The sequence below is a fragment of the Xyrauchen texanus genome, unplaced genomic scaffold (assembly GCF_025860055.1).
Source record: "Xyrauchen texanus isolate HMW12.3.18 unplaced genomic scaffold, RBS_HiC_50CHRs HiC_scaffold_357, whole genome shotgun sequence".
NCBI lineage: Eukaryota > Metazoa > Chordata > Actinopteri > Cypriniformes > Catostomidae > Xyrauchen > Xyrauchen texanus.
In genome coordinates, this window is record NW_026266325.1 from 2,419 (window position 1) to 13,769 (window position 11,351).

The 11,351-nt window shown below is 39.3% G+C and overlaps 1 long non-coding RNA gene across 1 annotated transcript; it reads left to right on the plus strand.

Moving 5' to 3' along the window:
* The first annotated feature begins 2,501 nt into the window (after positions 1–2,501).
* On the plus strand, positions 2,502–11,102 carry LOC127642080 (uncharacterized). Its single transcript, XR_007970268.1, has 3 exons — positions 2,502–2,659; positions 6,676–6,969; positions 10,945–11,102. It is a non-coding gene; the product is annotated as an uncharacterized LOC127642080 (long non-coding RNA).
* The last annotated feature ends 249 nt before the right edge of the window (positions 11,103–11,351 follow it).

Consider the following 11,351-nt stretch of genomic DNA (forward strand, 5'->3'; position numbering starts at 1 on the left):
ATAATGTAAACACACGGCAGATGTAGACGTGTGAAAGAATTATTGATATCATAAATACTGCTGTCGCGGCAGCTCTTCAAACTTGAATTTTCTTTTTGATGCCTGGTGCAGGGGCTCAGTAGCGCCACCTTCAGACAAAAGTGGGGTATTGGTTTCATACTTTGACCTACAGTCAGATATTTTGGTTTGAATGTGGAACACATTGCACAAGAACTTTGAAGCTCAAAAAGCACATAAATGAAGCTTAAACAGCAAGGAAGTGTGTTATAACTTCTGCATACATTACTTGATCTCGATGAAACTTAAGCAGTTTCTTCACTTGAAGAGGCCGGTCGCGTGGATGTGACTATTGTGAGTCAAAGTTATAGCGCCACCAACTGGCAGAAGGAAGTGTGTCACTTTCAAAATGCTTTGAATTCACCCCTTATGTCTCAATTGAACAAACAGTTGATAAAGAAATCGGTATCAATATATTGAATTATGAATTATTTCACTGATCAACTGTGATGTCCGGTTAAGATGAAAATAAACTATTACTCTGTCTAAGCGATTATCTTTCTGAAACACGTCACAAAAACTTACAGAAACGGATAACACAAACATGACGTTGGAAATATACACTTATCAGTATAGTTATATTAAACTTGTCTATTTCAGTTATAAAGCTGTCTCATATGTAATTTCTCCTTTAATTCTATAATATAACCACTAGATGGAGGTCTAAGCACATTTTCTGTATTCTCGTTGTTTTAACGTAAGAAGAACACTTGTACGTGTTGACTGTTGAGAACGGTGTTTGGAGATTTTAAAAGACGCGGACCAGACGGAAAAACAAGACATACTGCATCATTGCGTTCAATATTTTAACGAGGGCCACTCGTACGCTGTACACGGTGTAAGCATCAGCTTGAGGACTCTTCAAAATGTATATAGGTCTCAGTTCTGGATGGAGTTATTTGCAGACCTTAGAGATGCTGGATACTTCAACGGGAGTCGTGAGCGTCATTGCTTTGGTGATACAATAAAAAAATACTCTACAAAAAAAATAAAATAAAATAAAATAAAAAAACAGGGTTTCCACGGGGTCTTAAAAAGTCTTAAAAAGTCTAAAATTTCAAAATCACAATTTAAGGCCTTAAAAAGTCTTAAATTTGCTGAAGTATTGTGTTCTAGGTCTTAAATAATTTTTAACAGGTCTTAATTTTCCTACGTCCATGTAAATCTCATTTAAATGCTCCCGCAGCGCTTTGGAATGTTTCTTTTTTTTACTTCCGTGGTGTTGTAGTTTCTTATTTCGCTAGTCCAAATATAATTCGCTGTATTATGACTACAAAATAGACCAACATGCAACAGCCAGCTTTGAGCTTTCGTGTTATTGGCGCGAGTCTCTCGGATACAACAGAAAGACGTTAAACGGATTTTATTCAGCTATGAGGAAGTGCAAGTTTAGCGATACTTGGCTTGAAAAATCTGAATTTCGTGCTTGGTTAAACCCAGTTGCAAATAACGCATTTGAAGCCTACTGCTTATGCAAGAAAGCTATTAAATTGGGAATGTTGGGTGTACGGGCGCTGGAGTCTCATTCAAAAAGTGAAAAATATCTAACTGCTGTCAAGGGTCTCCAGCAAACTACAGCCATCAGCCATTACGCGCTTTGGAATAGCGGATGATGACTAATTTCCAAAATCACGGGACCGTTCGTGCTGATGTTCGACGAAAGTCTTCATCGCACCACCAAAACGAAACAGCTGGACCTGCACGTACGCTTTTCGTCTGCTGCGAATGGGTCGAGACTGCAATAAATAAATATAAAAAGGAATAGGCTACAATGAATGATCTATGGCAGGGCTAGTATAATGGTGGCCCCCAGATCATCTTTATCTGACCCTCCAACAGTTTTTTTTATTTTTAAAAACCCTCACAATCTGATATCAAAGTGCCCTCTCAGCAAAGGTTTAGCGCGTTCATAGGCAACCGCATTCATCGGTGAGTTTAACAACGCTCATTGTGGCGTACAACACCATTCATCGGTGAGTTTAACAACGCTCAACTGCAGGTAAAGCAGCACTCAGCTGCAGGTAAAGCAGCACTCAGAGGTGAGTTCAACCAAAACAACGCTAAACTGCATGTGGCTAATGTTTACACTCAGGGTACATTACGGCATGTTTTCCATAACGTTACGACGTTCTCAATATAATTCATAATCACACGTTTATAATGAACAACGCGTTATGGTTATTGTGTTATTAAAAACTGTGTACGCAGGTGTTACAGTTAACATGGTAACACTAAGTTACACCTGGTTTACTTGTATGTTACTGATTAAGAAGTAATGTAAAAAAAAACAGTTATAACTGCATGAAGATGAATGGTAACACAATACTGGCAAAATACTGTTTACATCTTGCAAATGCATATGATTCAAGACTACAATTCCCCAGAACGGAGGGAGGGGCGGGTGACCAAACCTCATTATCATTTAAAGTCATATGCACTGAAACGGCGTGCTGAAAACGGAGCTGTTTTTGAGCAGTTAAAATTTGTGTTTTCTTAAAACACTAATGAGAATTTTTAATAAAAGTATATTACAAAGTTTTCATTTAGACCCTAAAGATTCATATTAACTTGTACAAAAATGGCATTATATGACCCCTTTAAGGTTACAAATACACACACACACACTCCATCATTGCAATCTTGACATTGCAGCCTGTTCATTATAGCCGCAATAAAATATAATAATAAAATAGTAAACCTACCATATAAAAATTACTCTGTTTAAATAGTCAGAAGTACAATTCAGTATCATTCACAGTAAGCACCGCCCACTGTGATGTTTCCAAGCATATTTTTACGCATGCAAAGAGGATGATTTTCTACGTCGGTATTGGAGCGTGAGTAAAGTACAAAGCCTATAATAACTGGCAGAAGGCAGTAAGAGAAACAGGAAGTCTGTTATAACTTCTGCATACATTAATTGATCTCGACTGAAACTTCAGCAGTGTGTTCGCTGTAAGAGGCCGATCGCATGGATGTTGCTATTGTGAGTCAGTTATAGCGCCACCAACTGGCAGAAGGAAGTGTGTCACTTTCAAAATGCTTTTAAATCACCCCTTATGTCTCAAGTGAACAAACAGACCAATAGAAAGTCAGATATTTTGGTTTGAATGTGGATTTCTTGGAATTTGCACACATCTTCTCGACGGTCGAAGCGAGCTTACGTTATTGCCCGTCGTGCGCGGCGACCCTAAAGGCCCAGGGGTGGCGGTGCCACCGGCTTGGGCCCGTCATCGCTGCTCGCAGCTTTAATTATTATTATTTTTTTTTTATTTTTTTTTTGTACGACTTACGGGGCACTTTTGGGGCTCTTAACATGCTCAAAAACTCTTGAAACTTTGCACACGGGTCAGAACCTGCGGTCATTAGGGCCGGCCTGAAGCTGGTACCCGGGCGTGGCAGGGGGGCTCGACAGCGCCCCCTGGAACAGGGGCCGAAAACTTGGTCTATAACTCAAACACGCTTGCATGTAATAATATGAAACTCGGTACACATATAGATCTCATCATTTCATATATCCTTCATACTTTTACTTTTTACCCCAGACCAACAGGAAACCGTCTATTTAGGGTTGTTTGAAAATGCACGCAATGGAATTTGGAATACTCCTCCCAGAGAACTCCACCAATCGCCACCAAACTCGGTCAGCATGATGTCAAGACATTGACCATGAAAAATTGCCGGCAGATTTTTGATATCTCCAACGGTTTGGCCGTGGCGAGGAAACGAAATGATGGCGAGAAACGAGAAACAGTCAGAGTGTTATAACTTCTACATACATTAATTGATCTCGATGAAACTTCAGCGGTGTGTTCGCTGTAAGAGGCCGATCGCATGGATGTGACTATTGTGAGTCAAAGTTATAGCGCCACCAACTGGCAGAAGGAAGTGTGTCACTTTCAAAATGCTTTAAAATCACCCACTTATTGTTACACGATTTACTTCAAACTTTAGGTGTATAATGTAAACACACGGCAGATGTAGACGTGTGAAAGAATTATTGATATCTTAAATACTGCTGTCGCGGCAGCTCTTCAAACTTGAATTTTCTTTTTTGATGCCTGGTGCAGGGGCTCAGTAGCGCCACCTTCAGACAAAAGTGGGGTATTGGTTTCATACTTTGACCTAGAGTCAGATATTTTGGTTTGATACTTTGACCTAGAGTCAGATATTTTGGTTTGAATGTGGAACACATTGCACAAGAACTTTGAAGCTCAAAAAAGCACATAAATGAAGCTTAAACAGCAAGGAACTGTGTTATAACTTCTGCATACATTACTTGATCTCGATGAAACTTAAGCAGTTTCTTCACTTGAAGAGGCCGGTCGCGTGGATGTGACTATTGTGAGTCAAAGTTATAGCGCCACCAACTGGCAGAAGGAAGTGTGTCACTTTCAAAATGCTTTGAAATCACCCCCTTATGTCTCAATTGAACAAACAGTTGATAAAGAAATCGGTATCAATATATTGAATTATTAATTATTTCACTGATCAACTGTGATGTCCGGTTAAGATGAAAATAAACTATTACTCTGTCTAAGCGATTATCTTTCTGAAACACTCACAAAAACTTACAGAAACGGATAACACAAACATGACGTTGGAAATATACACTTATCAGAATAGTTATATTAAACTTGTCTATTTCAGTTATAAAGCTGTCTCATATTTCTCCTTTAATTCTATAATATAACCACTAGATGGAGGTCTAAGCACATTTTCTGTATTCTCGTTGTTTTAACGTAAGAAGAACACTTGTATGTGTTGACTGTTGAGAACGGTGTTTGGAGATTTTAAAAGACGCGGACCAGACGGAAAAACAAGACATACTGCATCATTGCGTTCAATATTTTAACGAGGGCCACTCGTACGCTGTACACGGTGTAAGCATCAGCTTGAGGACTCTTCAAATGTATATAGGTCTCAGTTCTGGATGGAGTTATTTGCAGACCTTAGAGATGCTGGATACTTCAACGGGAGTCGTGAGCGTCATTGCTTTGGTGATACAATAAAAAATACTCTACAAAAAAAAAAAAAAAAAAAAAAAAAACAGGGTTTCCGCGGGGTCTTAAAAAGTCTTAAAAAGTCTAAAATTTCAAAATCACAATTTAAGGCCTTAAAAAGTCTTAAATTTGCTGAAGTATTGTGTTCTAGGTCTTAAATAATTTTTAACAGGTCTTAATTTTCCTACGTCCATGTAAATCTCATTTAAATGCTCCCATAGCGCTTTGGAATGTTTCTTTTTTTACTTCCGTGCTGTTGTAGTTTCTTATTTCGCTAGTCCAAATATAATTCGCTGTATTATGACTACAAAATAGACCAACATGCAACAGCCAGCTTTGAGCTTTCGTGTTATTGGCGCGAGTCTCTCGGATACAACAGAAAGACGTTAAACGGATTTTATTCAGCTATGAGGAAGTGCAAGTTTAGCGATACTTGGCTTGAAAAATCTGAATTTCGTGCTTGGTTAAAGCCAGTTGCAAATAACGCATTTGAAGCCTACTGCTTATGCAAGAAAGCTATTAAATTGGGAATGTTGGGTGTACGGGCGCTGGAGTCTCATTCAAAAAGTGAAAAATATCTAACTGCTGTCAAGGGTCTCCAGCAAACTACAGCCATCAGCCATTACGCGCTTTGGAATAGCGGATGATGACTAATTTCCAAAATCACGGGACCGTTCGTGCTGATGTTCGACGAAAGTCTTCATCGCACCACCAAAACGAAACAGCTGGACCTGCACGTACGTTTTTCGTCTGCTGCGAATGGGTCGAGACTGCAATAAATAAAAATTAAAAGGAATAGGCTACAATGAATGATCTATGGCAGGGCTAGTATAATGGTGGCCCCCAGATCATCTTTATCTGGCCCTCCAACAGTTTTTTTTATTTTTAAAAACCCTCACAATCTGATATCAAAGTGCCCGCTCAGCAAAGGTTTAGCGCGTTCATAGGCAACCGCATTCATCGGTGAGTTTAACAACGCTCATTGTGGGTACAACACCATTCATCGGTGAGTTTAACAACGCTCAACTGCAGGTAAAGCAGCACACAGAGGTGAGTTCAACCAAAACAACGCTAAACTGCATGTGGCTAATGTTTACACTCAGGGTACATTACGGCATGTTTTCCATAACGTTACGACGTTCTCAATATAATTCATAATCACACGTTTATAATGAACAACGCGTTATGGTTATTGTGTTATTAAAAACTGTGTACGCAGGTGTTACAGTTAACATGGTAACACTAAGTTACACCTGGTTTACTTGTATGTTACTGATTAAGAAGTAATGTAAAAAAAAACAGTTATAACTGCATGAAGATGAATGGTAACACAATACTGGCAAAATACTGTTTACATCTTGCAAATGCATATGATTCAAGACTAGAATTCCCCCAGAACGGAGGGAGGGGCGGGGTGACCAAACCTCATTATCATTTAAAGTCATATGCACTGAAACGGCGTGCTGAAAACGGAGCTGTTTTTCAGCAGTTAAAATTAGTGTTTTCTTAAAATACTAATGAGAATTTTTAATAAAAGTATACTACAAAGTTTTCATTTAGACCCTAAAGATTCATATTAACTTGTACAAAAATGGCATTATATGACCCCTTTAAGGTTACAAATACACACACACACACACACACTCCATCATTGCAATCTTGACATTGCAGCCTGTTCATTATAGCCGCAATAAAATATAATAATAAAATAGTAAACCTACCATATAAAAATTACTCTGTTTAAATAGTCAGTAGTACAATTCGTATCATTCACAGTAAGCACCGCTCCACTGTGATGTTTCCAAGCATATTTTTGCGCATGTAAAGAGGATGATTTTCTACGTCGGTATTGCAGCGTGAGTAAAGTACAAAGCCTATAATAACTGGCAGAAGGCAGTAAGAGAAACAGGTAGTCTGTTATAACTTCTGCATACATTAATTGATCTCGACGAAACTTCAGCAGTGTGTTCGCTGTAAGAGGCCGATCGCATGGATGTTGCTATTGTGAGTCAGTTATAGCGCCACCAACTGGCAGAAGGAAGTGTGTCACTTTCAAAATGCTTTTAAATCACCCCTTATGTCTCAAGTGAACAAACAGACCAACAGAAAGTCAGATATTTTGGTTTGAATGTGGATTTCTTGGAATTTGCACACATCTTCTCGACGGTCGAGCGAAGCTTACGTTATTGCCCGTCGTGGCGCTGGCGACCCTAAAGGCCCAGGGTGGCGGTGCCACCGGCTTGGGCTCGCCATCGCTGCTCGCAGCTTTAATTATTATTATTATTATTTTTTTACGACTTACGGGGCACTTTTGGGGCTCTTAACATGCTCAAAAACTCTTGAAACTTTGCACACGGGTCAGAACCTGCGGTCATTAGGGCCGGCCTGAAGCTGGTACCGGGCGTGGCAGGGGCTCGACAGCGCCCCTGGAACAGGGGCCGAAAACTTGGTCTATAACTCAAACACGCTTGCATGTAATAATATGAAACTCGGTACACATATAGATCTCATCATTTCATATATCCTTCATACTTTTACTTTTTACCCCAGACCAACAGGAAACCGTCTATTTAGGGTTGTTTGAAAAACGCACGCAATGGAATTTGGAATACTCCTCCCAGAGAACTCCACCAATCGCCACCAAACTCGGTCAGCATGATGTCAAGACATTGACCATGAAAAATTGCCGGCAGATTTTTGATATCTCCAACGGTTTGGCCGTGGCGAGGAAACGAAATGATGGCGAGAAACGAGAAACAGTCAGAGTGTTATAACTTCTACATACATTAATTGATCTCGATGAAACTTCAGCGGTGTGTTCGCTGTAAGAGGCCGATCGCATGGATGTGACTATTGTGAGTCAAAGTTATAGTGCCACCAACTGGCAGAAGGAAGTGTGTCACTTTCAAAATGCTTTAAAATCACCCACTTATTGTTACACGATTTACTTCAAACTTTAGGTGTATAATGTAAACACACGGCAGATGTAGACGTGTGAAAGAATTATTGATATCTTAAATACTGCTGTCGCGGCAGCTCTTCAAACTTGAATTTTGTTTTTGATGCCTGGTGCAGGGGCTCAGTAGCGCCACCTTCAGACAAAAGTGGGGTATTGGTTTCATACTTTGACCTAGAGTCAGATATTTTGGTTTGAATGTGGAACACATTGCACAAGAACTTTGAAGCTCAAAAAGCACATAAATGAAGCTTAAACAGCAAGGAACTGTGTTATAACTTCTGCATACATTACTTGATCTCGATGAAACTTGAGCAGTTTCTTCACTTGAAGAGGCCGGTCGCGTGGATGTGACTATTGTGAGTCAAAGTTATAGCGCCACCAACTGGCAGAAGGAAGTGTGTCACTTTCAAAATGCTTTGAAATCACCCCTTATGTCTCAATTGAACAAACAGTTGATAAAGAAATCGGTATCAATATATTGAATTATTAATTATTTCACTGATCAACTGTGATGTCCGGTTAAGATGAAAATAAACTATTACTCTGTCTAAGCGATTATCTTTCTGAAACACGTCACAAAAACTTACAGAAACGGATAACACAAACATGACGTTGGAAATATACACTTATCAGAATAGTTATATTAAACTTGTCTATTTCAGTTATAAAGCTGTCTCATATGTCATTTCTCCTTTAATTCTATAATATAACCACTAGATGGAGGTCTAAGCACATTTTCTGTATTCTCGTTGTTTTAACGTAAGAAGAACACTTGTACGTGTTGACTGTTGAGAACGGTGTTTGGAGATTTTAAAAGACGCGGACCAGACGGAAAAACAAGACATACTGCATCATTGCGTTCAATATTTTAACGAGGGCCACTCGTGACGCTGTACACGGTGTAAACATCAGCTTGAGGACTCTTCAAAATGTATATAGGTCTCAGTTCTGGATGGAGTTATTTGCAGACCTTAGAGATGCTGGATACTTCAACGGGAGTCGTGAGCGCCATTGCTTTGGTGATACAATAAAAAATACTCTACAAAAAAAAAAAAAAAAAAAACAGGGTTTCCACGGGGTCTTAAAAAGTCTTAAAAAGTCTAAAATTTCAAAATCACAATTTAAGGCCTTAAAAGTCTTAAATTTGCTGAAGTATTGTGTTCTAGGTCTTAAATAATTTTTAACAGGTCTTAATTTTCCTACGTCCATGTAAATCTCATTTAAATGCTCCCGCAGCACTTTGGAATGTTTCTTTTTTACTTCCGTGGTGTTGTAGTTTCTTATTTCGCTAGTCCAAATATAATTCGCTGTATTATGACTACAAAATAGACCAACATGCAACAGCCAGCTTTGAGCTTTCGTGTTATTGGCGCGAGTCTCTCGGATACCACAGAAAGACGTTAAACGGATTTTATTCAGCTATGAGGAAGTGCAAGTTTAGCGATACTTGGCTTGAAAAATCTGAATTTCGTGCTTGGTTAAAGCCAGTTGCAAATAACGCATTTGAAGCCTACTGCTTATGCAAGAAAGCTATTAAATTGGGAATGTTGGGTGTACGGCGCTGGAGTCTCATTCAAAAAGTGAAAAACATCTAACTGCTGTGAAGGGTCTCCAGCAAACGACAGCCATCAGCCATTACGCGCTTTGGAATAGCGGATGATGACTAATTTCCAAAATCACGGGACCGTTCGTGCTGATGTTCGACGAAAGTCTTAATCGCACCACCAAAACGAAACAGCTGGACCTGCACGTACGTTTTTGGTCTGCTGCGAATGGGTCGAGACTGCAATAAATAAAAATAAAAAGGAATAGGCTACAATGAATGATCTATGGCAGGGTTAGTATAATGGTGGCCCCCAGATCATCTTTATCTGGCCCTCCAACAGTTTTTTTTATGTTTAAAAACCCTCACAATCTGATATAAAAGTGCCCTCTCAGCTAAGGTTTAGCGCGTTCATAGGCAACCGCATTCATCGGTGAGTTTAACAACGCTCATTGTGGTGTACAACCCCATTCATCGGTGAGTTTAACAACGCTCAACTGCAGGTAAAGCAGCATTCAGAGGTGAGTTTAACCAAAACAACGCTAAACTGCATGTGGCTAATGTTTACACTCAGGGTACATTACGGCATGTTTTCCATAACGCTACGACGTTCTCAATATAATTCATAATCCCACGCTTATAATGAACAACGCGTTATGGTTATTGTGTTATTAAAAACTGTGTACGCAGGTGTTACAGTTAACATGGTAACACTAAGTTACACCTGGTTTACTTGTATGTTACTGATTAAGAAGTAATGTAAAAAAACAGTTATAACTGCATGAAGATGAATGGTAACACAATACTGGCAAAATACTGTTTACATCTTGCAAATGCATATGATTCAAGACTAGAATTCCCCAGAACGGAGGGAGGGGCGGGTGACCAAACCTCATTATCATTTAAAGTCATATGCACTGAAACGACGTGCTGAAAACGGAGCTGTTTCTGAGCAGTTAAAATTAGTGTTTTCTTAAAATACTAATGAGAATTTTTAATAAAAGTATATTACAAAGTTTTCATTTAGACCCTAAAGATTCATATTAACTTGTACAAAAATGGCATTATATGACCCCTTTAAGGTTACAAATACACACACACACACACACACACACACTCCATCATTGCAATCTTGACATTGCAGCCTGTTCATTATAGCCGCAATAAAATATAATAATAAAATAGTAAACCTACCATATAAAAATTACTCTGTTTAAATAGTCAGTAGTACAATTCGTATCATTCACAGTAAGCACCGCTCCACTGTGATGTTTCCAAGCATATTTTTGCGCATGTAAAGAGGATGATTTTCTACGTCGGTATTGGAGCGTGAGTAAAGTACAAAGCCTATAATAACTGGCAGAAGGCAGTAAGAGAAACAGGAAGTCTGTTATAACTTCTGCATACATTAATTGATCTCGACGAAACTTCAGCAGTGTGTTCGCTGTAAGAGGCCGATCGCATGGATGTTGCTATTGTGAGTCAGTTATAGCGCCACCAACTGGCAGAAGGAAGTGTGTCACTTTCAAAATGCTTTTAAATCACCCCTTATGTCTCAAGTGAACAAACAGACCAACAGAAAGTCAGATATTTTGGTTTGAATGTGGATTTCTTGGAATTTGCACACATCTTCTCGACGGTCGAGCGAAGCTTACGTTATTGCCCATCGTGCGCGGCGACCCTAAAGGCCCAGGGGTGGCGGTGCCACCGGCTTGGGCCCGTCATCGCTGCTCGCAGCTTTAATTATTATTATTATTATTTTTTTACGACTATTGGGGCACTTTTGGGG